This window comes from Macrobrachium rosenbergii, chromosome 2 (assembly GCF_040412425.1).
Source record: "Macrobrachium rosenbergii isolate ZJJX-2024 chromosome 2, ASM4041242v1, whole genome shotgun sequence".
In the NCBI taxonomy this organism is placed as follows: Eukaryota; Metazoa; Arthropoda; class Malacostraca; order Decapoda; family Palaemonidae; genus Macrobrachium; species Macrobrachium rosenbergii.
Window position 1 is genome coordinate 9,473,815 of NC_089742.1, and position 13,255 is coordinate 9,487,069.

Below are 13,255 nucleotides of genomic sequence, written 5' to 3' on the forward strand. Positions count from 1 at the left end.
GAAGAACTGCAATGGTTTATATTACTTTGCTTTGTCCTTAATATTCCCTACATTGAAATTTACTCAATAAAAGCTTGTTCACAACACATTTTCTTATTATTCGCCTTCCAAATATTTTTTATTTATGTGTGACCACTACATATATAATTATACAAGTTTGCTAGAAATAAACAATGTATAGGTGGCAATTGCAATGTGTTACCTGAAAGTAGTTGTTCAGTACATCAACGATTGCCTGCAGTACTTTAGGCAAAAACTTTGAGATAGTGGAGGCCAGGACCCTGAAGAAGTATAAAAGTGATGCAAGACTATCCCCAATTGCCAAATAGCATTGTTTCAAGTTTAATTCTTGCTGGACTGAGTTTCTCATCTCCCCCAAACACAGCAGATCCTCAAACTTCTGTACATTCATGCGCTTATGCCTTTATATTCTATGCAAGATTTTCGGTGGCCAATTCAGTAAGTGTGCTGGGCATATCAAACTTTCTCTCCACTGAAGCCACCAATATTGTACATTTATTCTTCCTTTTCTGTTTCACAATTATTTCGTTTGCCAAAACAACAACTGCAATATTATTTGCTACATCCATGTCACTGGACATCTTGATGGCTACTGGCTGCAAATACTTTCGGCCAAACTATCCTAGTGTCAGCATAGCACTTGAGTGTAGAATTAACATGTGTAGCACCAATGCTTCTCAACTAACCCCGTGTCAAAGAGGCTTAAGATTGTAACGCACGATATTCCTAAATTGTATCATATAACTCGGGAAAAAATCCATTATCTCCAGGATATCCAACTCTTTTCCTGTTAGAAATAATACCAAATGACAGTTTCCTTTTTCATTAAGTGAATATTCAAAAGGCATAGGGCAGAACTTAATGTGAGCATTAAAACCAAAATAAATTTTTCGATATTATGATTAATAAAGTCTGTAATTTTGTAAATATCAGCATTGCCTTACATGCATATTTTCAGGAAGGCTAAAGTTACAACTGATGAAAGATAAGGCGACTAAACATAACTTTTGACACGTTCGAATGCACTTAAAATACAATCGTCATAAGGTAACATGACGTACGATATTCACCTAAAAACTAGTACCAGTAATCGCATATTCACACGCAAGAAAAAAAGTCATTGAAATAAACTTTTATACAAAGAAAACTCGAAGGATGTCGCGCCCTACCATCATTGAGAAAGAGAGGAACATTAAGTACTTTAAGTAGAGAACCTCTGTTTAAACACAGGTAGTGATATAATTACCCAGAGTATCACCAAGAGAACAAGGGCTCCACCAACACGTACCATGATAAATATCCGACAATATAAATAATCGTTACCTGGAGAAGACCCTTCGAGGGATCATCCAGATCAACGCCTTCACTAACAAACCGTCTCAGAAAGACTTTCAACCAGTTCAATATATAAAAAGAAATAGAGTCGCAGTCACTACTGATTACTGCCTCATGCCCTGTGAATATCCTCTTCGAGAGGCAAACGTAGTATAATGGTACTGCTTTATTTCTTGTGAGATCTCTCACGATAATTTCATCGTGTATAATTGCAGAAATCATTGCATTCAAGTATAAACTCGTACTTGGAATCGGAGTTCCAATAGGTTCGTTGTTTGTTGAAGGAGTTTATGCTTAATTGCATCGAAGTGGAAGGGGCATTTCATCTGTTTGGTTGCTGATGATATTTACATATGAGCAGCCCATTAAACTGATCTAACTGTGTGAAGGACAGGAGCCCGTGGAGCCTGCTGCAATAATGCATTAGAAGTTAGTATAAATCTAGATCTTTTTAACTTGATGCTGGAGACTTTAAGAACCAAAACTTGAATATAAGTTCACTGCACTCTCAAGAGCTGATGTTAAATTGGTGACAAAACAAGAAAGGCAGGTGACGCCGCTGTTTCTAAGCCGGCAATATCAGGACTGGACAAGTTGGGTGGTTTTTAGGTAATATATTCGCTAAATAATAGGTCTCTCTCTCTCTCTCTCTCTCTCTCTCTCTCTCTCTCTCTCTCTCTCTCTCTCTCTCTCTCTCTCATCATTACAAATCTCAATATGTCTGTTGTCCTTTCACCTTGAAATCATTGTGTATCAGTACTTATAACTCTCTTTTCTTGCTATCTTGTGTATTATTATTTATAAAATTCTCTCTCTCTCTCTCTCTCTCTCTCTCTCTCTCTCTCTCTCTCTCTCTCTCTCTCTCTCTCTCTCACTGAAATTATCTTGATCTTCCCTCTTTATAAACTACGACTCGGCTTCAGTCTTCCTGGTATAAAGTGCACGTGTTCTTCGCTCAATAATTCTCATTTGTACACTCGGAAAGGAAAGTTAGGATACAGTTTCTTTAAATCTTCGGACATATATTGCTCAAAAATGCGACACCTGGCAACTTTGGAAAGGGGAGGAGCTTCAGTTTGATTGTGTTTGTTTTTTGCTTGACCTCCTATAACTTTCAATCATATTCTACGATTCTGAAATCATTGATACTTAAATGCATTAGTAAGCTTTATTATTCGTTCAAGTAGTAATTTGCAGCAACAGTTCTGAGCAAAATAAACATATTTTTCGACATAACCTACCAAGTAACCTTACACAAATGAATTTATGACACCACAATGAACGGAATGCTTGCATAATCGGAAACGTGATCTTCCATAATGAAATCAAGAGTTAAATTTGAGCAATGTCCAACGAAAAACGTGGGGAACAATAAAGGAACGAATGCAATGTTATGATGAGAGAGAGAGAGAGAGAGAGAGAAGAGAGAGAGAGTCTGCTGTTGTGTAAGCCTAGGCCTATATGTAGAGCTACTCATTTCATTATTTTTTTCTTTTAGAGATGGGCGATACTATGTTTGCTTAGCAATGGAGAGAGAGAGAGAGAGAGAGAGAGAAGAGAGAGAGAGAGACTACGGCAACGTCAAGAAACATCCGCTTACTTGTGTTTTCTTGCCAAAGTTCTCGCGCTGATCCTCACATCATAGAGAACACCCTTGCGGATTTAAATAGATTTGGTCAACCTACCCTAGCGGTCCACAACATTTACTGTATGTTAACTGACTTTTCTTCAGTGAAATACAAAATATGAATGTGTAAAAATTAAGTTATCATTACTGTCGTGTGATGATGCAATAATAAGCCTGTTCATAAAGGAAAACGAGTAAATATCGCCATTCTGATAAACAGTACTACTGAGATATCCACACACTATCTTTTAGATCTCTATGAACAGGTCATCTGAGAAATTCTGATTACTTCGAACATGCACTTCAGTGTTTTTAATCTGAACGTTTCTGTTTTGCAGTTTAACATATATAATATAATTTGCATTATATTTTCATATTCTAGAGTAAATTTACCGAGATTAAGTATTTTCTGGAAGAAAAAAATTAAAATTCGATGAACGAAATCTAATGAAAAACATATCCTGTCCTTGCTAGTGTACATGCACTTATTTAACCAACTGACCATCTGTCATCCCTCCCCTCCCCCTTCCATCCCCTTCCCCACCCATCCCTCTCCTCCTATCCCTTGCAAGCCATCAAGTGTTAATTTAGCTGTGTCCTCCCCCCTCTCCTTCCCTCCCCCTCCCTCTTCCATCCCCTTCCCCTCCCCATCCGGAGCAAACAATCAAGTGTTAATTTAGCTGTGTCTTCCCCCTTCCATCCCCTCCCCTTCTGGAGCATATGATGAAGTGTTAATTTGCCTGTATGTCCTCCCCCTCTCCTCTTCCATCTTCCCTCCCTTCCCTCTTCATCCTCCCCCTTCCGAGACATATGATCAAGTGCTAATTTGCCTGTGCCCTCCCCCTCTCCTCTTCTATCTTCATCCCTCCCTTCCGGAGAACATGATCAAGTGTTAATTTAGCTGTGTCCTCCTCCTCCCCTTCCCTCTTCCATCCCCCTTCCGAAGCACAGATCAAATGTTAATTTAGCTGTACCCCTATCCCTCCCATTCCATCTTCCTCTCCTCCATTTCCTCTCTCCCCTTTCGTTGTCTTCCCTTTCCTTCCCCTCATATTCAGAACATGATCAGGCTAATTTAGCTGTGTTCCCACTCCCCTTCCCTCCCCCCTCCTCCTCCACCCTCCCCTCCTCTTTCCCTTCCACCCTTTCCCCATTTCCTCCCCTCCTCTCCCCTCAAATAAAGAAAGGAACAAGAACATGAGATGAAGAAAAAAAGCAAATAACAACACATTACGAGAAATGTCCTTTTAGTAATATGAGGCATCAGCACCCAGAGTACAGTGCAAAGGAACAAGCAATGTATCTATGATGCTAGAGGATGGTGCAGATATGGAGAGATACATGCAGATATGCACAAAATGAATAAATATGAAGATGGAAGATCAAATATAATGGAAAAGTTGGATTTTTAATGTATGGAATTCTGGAAATGAAGAAAGAACAACATATCAGAACAGGGAAAGAGACATGGGAAAATCCTTATTATTACCCATATTAGATAATGGGGATAACACATGAAACCATCATAGTGATGAATCTTGCAGGAGTTTAGTTTTAGATAACTCAAAAGAAAGACAGAGTTCATAGAACTAATCCAAACTGAAAAAAATTAAAATAATGAACCTCAGTGAAACCTGGTATTCCCAGAGACTGGTAATGATGACCAGATAAAGGGTTTCAAACTTAAAGATCAGATAGAAAAATAGGAATCAAGGGGGAACTGCAATATATGGGAGAGACATTAATCAAGGAGAAAATCTGTGAGAAATATAGTAACAGAATGTGAATTAATAGCGGTAGAATTTGAATCTGAAAAATTAGTGAACATCGTAATATACAGACCCCCTAATACTAAAGAGTTTGACATAATAATAGACAAATTGGATGATATATGTAGAAATCACAATGACTGGACTATACTCCTATCCGGAGACTTTAACTTTCCTTTTGAAGATTGGAAAGAACGAATAGGAGACTGTGGTTTACATTTGCCACATATAAAAAAAGAGAGTAATAGTAGCACTGAAGATAGAGGCAATTTGAAAAGCTATTAGATATGCTACTACAACAGAACATTCAGCAAATAAATCACCTGCCAACACGAAAGGATATTTTAGACCTAGTATTAGTGAACAGAGGTGAACTGTGCAAAAAATAATAGTGTATATCTGAGTATTTCAGACCATAATGCCATAAATTAACGGTCCATTCCAAAGCAAGTGAAAACAGAGATAAGCAAGAGACGAAAAATGGGAAGGACATGGAAATACAATTTCTATAGTAAGATATAAAATGGTCTGAAACTTGATGAAGGATTAAACAAAGACTGGGAAAACGTATTTGTGGTGTTCAATATACAGGTAAATATGGATATATTATATAAAATATTAGAGAAAATAGTGGAAAAATATATACCGAAGAAGAAAAGTAAACATCAGTCATGCATACCATGAGACAGAAGGATCTTGTTCCAGAAAATCAGAAAGTGGAAAAATGGTCTTTCAAAAGAAAAGAATGCATGGAAAGTGATGGAACTAAAAAGTAAGATAGAAAATGCAGAACAAAAGATTATACAATCAAAAGAAAATGAAAAACGGGACTTAGAAGAAAGACCCTACAAAATATCAAGTAAAACCCCAAAACATTTTACTCACATATGCGAAAAGATGAATAAAAAAAGAAGTAAGGAAATAGGCCCTCCCTAAGAACTGAAGGGCAATTAACAAATGAAAAAAAAGGAAATATACAACATATTATCAGAAAAATTTAAGAGAAAATTTAAACCTAGAATTGATAATGAAGATAATGATACGAAAATAAGAGATGAAAATAGTGAATATTTATCGGACATAGACATTAATGAAGCCAATACTGTGCAGGCTATTAATTACAAATGGATCAGTAGCAGGACCAGATGGCATCCCTGCCATTTTGTTAAAGAAAGTAGTTCATTCTATCGCAAAGCTACTCGCAATATTATTAAGACAAAGTGTAGATACAGGTAAGATTTATAGTGTACATAAATTAGCATATATTACCCTATTTTCAAAAGTGGATGGATCAAGCTAGAGGCAAGTAATTATGGGCCTGTAGGTCTATACATATTATGAAAGTGTATGAAAGGGTAATAAAGAAAAAATTATAATGAAACATAATGAAAATAATAATCTGTTCAATATAGGACAACATGGATTTGTACCCGGAAAAAGTACACAAACCCAACTGTTAGTCCACCATGAAAACATATAAAAAAATATGATAAACGAAAAAGATACAGATGTGGTTTACCTAGATTTTACAAAAGCTTTTGACAAGGTAGACCATAAATCTTCAACAAATGAGCATACATTCAAAACTATGATAGCGAGATATTATGGTCATCAAAAAGTTTCACCATAACCCTAAAGAGGTGACGAAACATCAGTGAAATAGGAGAAAAACTTCTATCGATTTTCATTGCAGAAGATTTAATGTTGATCTAAGACAAAAGAGCTATAAAAGATTTTTAAAAAAAGTGATATACCTTGTAGCGAAGGTGTAAGTAAGAGGCTACATCCACAAACTTACTAATTTATTCAAACAACAAACAGACACGTCAATAGATCTTGTGAGCGGAAATGTAGTGCCTGACACGAGGGGAACAAAACAGAGGTCAGAGTACAACCAACTGTGTTTGTTGGAGGATGGAAAGATGTACAAAATCAATATAGTAGACACGAATGAAGTTAGGATACCTATAGCCGGAATGCTGACATTGTAATGCGTGTGCTAAGAATGATACATTTAACATAACATTAATATGAAAGATAATATATGTACAAAGAATGCGTGACATCTGCTGTGTTTCTTGCATGTGTGTGCTTGGCACACAGAGATGCTCATTGTGAGGAGATTAGCCAGTCAGGAAAGATGGACGGTGCGTGGGTCCGTGTGGGACCCTACAGGACTCCCTCCCTTGGAGATCCTACGGCTGTAGGTTGGTGTCTGGTGGGAATGCTGGCTTTAGGTGGTCGATGGAGACCCAGGTAGTTCTGCCATCCACTGTCATTTGGTAGGCCTTGAGTTTTCTCTGGATGACATAGTATGGTCCCTAGTAGGCTGGGAGAGGAGGGTTCTGTGTGCATCCACCCGTATGGACACATATTTTGCGTTCTGTAGTTCATTGGGGACGTAAACTTTTCTGGCCTTGTAGTAAGTTGTCTTTGCTGGCATTATTCGTTTTAATGCTTTGTGGGTGTAGGAAGGGGATGCTGGGCTCATTGGGTGTTGAAAGACGTCTGCCAGCAATGTTTGATAATTTCATTATGAAATTTAGGTCTTGAAGACTAAGCGCCAAAACCCATCAGGATTATTCAGCGCCATAATGAAGGTGAAATATATAAATTAATCATATGATTGATAATGAATAGGTGAATGATGACATAGTAGTAAAATTCAGTGTTAAAATATGAACGTAAAATATGAACAATGATATTAGATAGAACCAACAAAAAATAAGTATATTTTAAATTTTTATATTCAAAATATATATTTAGCATAAGAATAAATATGACTAAAATCTTTATTAAATATCCAGATATCATATCTCATTAAAATAACCAGATTCTTTCAGATAACCAATGTTAATGATTGACCATACAGGGTTTCTGCTGGAGATGTGTTGAATGCCGAGTGTGGTGACTTTTTCAGGCCCGGTAAGACCCAAGGTAAGTCCTTTCTCCAACTCCTGCCTTGACATCTAGTGATAAGTGATGCTTTCAACGACCAGTTAGCTTCTGGGTTGTAGGCCATCGTGTGTATTATCTTTATCACCAAACTGTCTGTGAGGGCGTTCCATAAGGCAGACGTTAAGTTGGCCCCCTGTTGCTCGTGATGATCTGAGGGACTCTATGTCTGTTGGCCCATTCGATGAGGGCTTTCGCACAACTCTCTGCATTCTGTTGTCGTATCAGTATTGCTTAGAGCCACCTGGTATTTCTGTTGATGATGGTGAACAGGTATCTGTACAACTCGGAGGCAGGTAGAGGTCCCACTATGTCTACGTGGATGAGGACAAGTTGGCAGTGTGTTGTGTGGAACTCTCCTATTCCTCTTGCTAAGTGCCTTGTTATTTTTGATGCCTGGCAAGGAAGGCATTCTCTCATCCAGTTTTTGTGTCCTTTTTCATTCCCCACCAGATGTACTGCTCTGCTAAAATTCAGGCAGTTCCCCAACCTGATAGAAGGCACGGGTTGTGGGTGAGGTTGAAAGCCTTTCTTCTGAGGCCTTTTGACAGGTAGGGGCTAGGGCATCCAGTACTTGTTTTGCAGGGGATGGTCATCTCTCCATTGCTGATTAACAGGTTGCTCCACATAAGGGCAGGGTTGTCCCATTGCAGTCGCTGCAGGTCCACGTCAACTCTTTGCACCTCTGCTACTTCAAGATAGGCTATCTTGAGGTTGATGGTGTTGACTCAATTTCTCGAAAGTGCATCCACCACAGTGTTTGTTGAACCATTCAAATACTTGATGGTGCAGCAGTGTTCAGCTTTTGCTGATAGGTGACAATTGTCGTCCTGACCATGCGACTGCTGTCTTTGTGAAAGCGTGCACCAAAGGTTGATGGTCCATTTGTATGACGAACTGCCATTCTTCGAGCATGTTGTGGAAGTGACAGATGGCTTTGTGGACTGCTATGAGCTCCTTGTTGAATGTGGAGTACTTTAGTTCCACTGACATTAACTTCCTGCTGAAGAATGCCAATGGTTGATACACATCATCTGTGTTCCTGCTCTAGTACTGCGCCCTCACTGTGATACTCGTGTCAGTCATCAAAGTGAGGGACCTGTGGGGTAGAAGAAACATTAATGCGACTGCAGAGGTTATTGCTTGTTTTGCTGAAAGAAATGCATTATCTTGAACTTTTGACCAACTTAATATTTTAGGTTTTCCTTGCAAACATTTATAGAGAGGACTCATGATTTTAACAATATTTGGGATAAATCTATGATAATAATTAATTAGTCCTGAAAATTCTTGTACTGCTTTAATTGTTGTTGGTTTTGGGAAGTCAGTAATTGCTTTTCTTTCTCTGGAAGTGGTTTAATGCTGTCTGGGCTTATTTGATGTCCTAGGAATTCCATTGTTTTTGCCCATTCACACTTGTCTTCCCTAACTATGAGTCTGTTTTCTTTAAGTATTTGCAGGCCCTTTTGACATCCTTCAAATGTTGCTTGAGGGTGGGGATAAATATAAGGATGTCATCGATGTAGACCACACAGAAGGGAAGGTCACCCAGCAGTTTGTCCATAAGACTTTGGAAGGTTGCCCCTGCATTTCAAGGTCAAAACAGCTATAGTTGAACATGTAGGTGCCAAAGGGGGTGATGATCACGATCTTTACTATATCCTCCTTCACTACTGGAACTTGAAAGTATCCCTTCAGCAGGCCTAATTTGGTGAAGATCTTTGCTCCGTTCATTTGGTTGGTTATATATGCAATGTTCAAGAACGGGAATCTATCTGGCTTCGTTTTGAGGTTTAGCCGCCGGTAGTCTCTGCACAGGCGCCATTTTCTGTTGGGGTTCAGTAGCATGTGGAGGGGGGATGCCCATGGTCTGGGGTCTTTTTAGCATATGCCTGCATTCTCCATTTCCCTGAACACTTCTTTGGCTTAGGCAAGTTTCTTTGGGGCTAACCATCTGAAGTATGCAATGACTGGGGGCCTTCCATTTCTATATGGTGCTGGGTGTTGTGTTTTGCTGGTTTGGTTAAGTCATGCTGCAGGTGCCTCTGAAGACGTGGAGGTTGGTGGGTGGGGTGGGATTGAGTCGTTTGTGAGGGCTGGCTTGCATAAATGATTTGCATGCCCCAGTGTTGACGAGGAATTCTGTGTTCGAACTTTTGTCTCTGACGAAGAGACACGTGGAGCCCTTGCTTTTGTATCGGGAAGAAAGACAGTGGTAGGCATGTGAAGCTTCCCTTACTAGGCACCCATTCTGCTCACAGTTGACGTTTAGTTGTTTGGGTCATGGATGCGACCCTTTTGTATGTTTTGAAAACAGGCAGCTTTGTCACATTTATAGGCCTTTTATCCAAATCTCCATTGGAAAAATCACATTCCCTCTGGTGGTTTGTCTTTCTTCTGTCTGGTCTTCCCCTTGATGAATTATCTGGGGAAGCTCCACTTGTGGATGGGGGCAGACGGTCCATCTGGGTCGCTGGAGGATTCCATGTTGGCTGACTGCTGGGACCCTCATGCTGCTGCTGTTATGGGTGCTGGGTGTGCTCTGCTGTCTTGTGGGCCATGCATACTGCATCAACCAATTTTAGGAATTCTTTGATTGTCATGGTGGAGGTGTTGGCCATGGCCTCCACTGTTTGACAGGGCAGTTTTGTGAGGAGGACCCCTCTCATAAGCTCCAGGGTTTACTCGGGTGGGCCGTCTGCGGCAGGTAGCGTTATGAGCTGCCACAATTGCTTGTAGACATATGATGGTCACTCATCTTCTGTGGCTGCTCCCTCGTTGTCCAGGAATTTCTTGACTCTTAGGGCAGGTGGCTTGCTAAAGGATGATTCAGCTGATCCTTCAGTGATTCACAGGTGACAGAGGTTTGAAGTTCTGCGAGCCATCCTGCAACTTGCTCGAAAAGTAGTCTGACAGGAATTCGAGGACGGCGTCTGTTGTGCGTGCTGAGGAGTTAATTTTCTTTGATCAGAAGATTGTCTCCTCCCTGAAGAACCAAGCTTCTGAGTTGTGGGGCGTGAATGGGGCAGGCGTATGGAGGCAGCGGCGATGGTCTTGCTGGAGGGGGTAGCATCGTTGGAGCTGGCTGGGCTGGCCATCTCTATGGTCACAAATGTTAGTGAAGGCATGAATAAGAAGCTGTGTCTACAGACTTACCAATTTATTCAAACAACAAAAAGATAGGTCAATAGCTCTTGTGAGAAAAATTTAGTGCCTGACACAAGGCAACCAAAACAGAGGTCAGAGTACAATCAACTGTTTGTTGGAGGATTGAAAGATGTACATAAATCAATGTACAAGATGCGAATGAAGTTATGATGCATATAGCCAGAATGCTGGCTTTGTAATGCTTTAAAGAAGCGGTTTTATGTCAGGATTTCTATTTGTTTATTATCAGCTTGGATGTGGAATCACTGTTTACTAATGTACCTGTGGAAGAGACCGTTCAGATCATTTCAGATAAGATTCTTATCACCCATGACTCCGTTTTTTAACAATTTTAACAAGTCGGATTTTAAAAAGTTGTTACAATTGGCAGTGCTGGACACAGCCTTCGTTTTTAATGGTAGGTCTTATAAACAAATCGATAGTATAGCAATGGGATCTCTATTCTGTCTAACCTTTGCTAATATCTTCATGTTCTTCCTGCAGGAACACATACTAGATAACTGTTCGCTAGCGTACCACCCTCTGTTGTACCAAAGGTATATTGATGATACCTTCTTGCTTTTCAGGAGCTGGGGCTATGCAGATAGCTTTTTAGAATATGTTAATGTAAAGCTCAAAATGTAAAGTTTACAACTGAATATGAAAATAATGACATGCTATTTTTTTAGACATTTTAGTTTTTAGGAATAATGATAATTTTATACCATGATTTAAAAAAAAAAAAAAACATATTTACTAGTCTGGGATGTAATTTTTACAGCCAATTCTTTTTTTTTTTTTTTTTTTAACTTAAATTCATTATTGACCCTATTAAAGGGCTTTAATTCAACTTCTAACTGGATCTCTTTCCATGAGGAAATAATATATCCCCAAAAATATTTTGTTAACAACTGCTTCACATTCAAGCTTTTCTTTAAAAACGGCAACAAATTTTTAAACAAAATTTTCATGCCAAAATTAGCTGTACCTACCGTTCAAAACTACCATTTTTGCCAGCCTTCCACTATACAGGAAAAGGCTTTTTATGAAGAATTATATAAGATATAAGAATTATATCAGTTTAAAGCTAATACCAAGAAACCCTTTAACGACTGGCTCTCTGTTTAAATATAAAGAAAAGCTAAGCCCACTAATGACCTCCAGTGTCCCATACAAATTCACTTGCCCCAGATGTGACCTGGGGACAAATGTCGGTTCCACACGGAGGTTGCTGAAGGTGAGAATAGATTCTCATCATGGTGTTAGCTACGAAACAGGTGGTTAAACCATTGAACCACGAATTCTCTAGCATAAGTGACCATGTGCTTAAATGTAAACATAATATAAAATCTGATAATTTTAGGAAAATTGGGTAGAGCCTCGAATGACCAATTTATACGGTTCTGGAATCATTATTTATTAAACAGATTGTTCTACTACGCCTCTATACCTGCCGTGAGTGTTCCTGGAACCCCAAGTTCCCCTTCGTTGTCACACGACTGTCTTTCTTCTTGAAATATAGGTGTGCCTTCTATACTGTATTTCAATGCTTGTTTATCAGTTTTAATCACGTTATGACAATTGTAATATTTAATTCTAGTTATTGTCTGAGACATTTTAATGATTCTAAATCATATGTCCTTTTAGCCTTGACAATGGGACTTGTGGTTCAGGAACGTGGGGAATTTTCATAAAGTCATGGTATCAACGTGCTTGTCCTCCCATTTCGGATCTTGACCTACTTCTTAGCAACTACCTGCCTCCTGTGCTATATACATACATGTATATGTATGTGTGTGTATATATATATATATATATATATATATATATATATATATATATATATATATATATATATATATATATATATATATATATCATATATATACGCTATATATATCCCCCTTATCTCTTGTTTTATGTTTCACTGGAGAATCACAAAACTATACATATGTAATATTATACCTGTATATAGAAACTATCTCAAAACCAGATTGTCCAGGAAAAACATATATATATATATATATATATATATATATATATATATATATATATGTAAATATATATATATATATATATATATATATATATATATATATGTATATATATATATATATATATATATATATATATATATATATATATATATATATATATATATATATATATGTATATATATATATATATATATATATATATATATATATATATGTATATATATGTATATATATGTATATATATATATATATATATATATATATATATATATATATATATATATATATATATATATATATATATATATATATATATATATATATATATATATATATATATATATATATATATATATATATATATATATATATATATATATATATATATATATATATATATATAT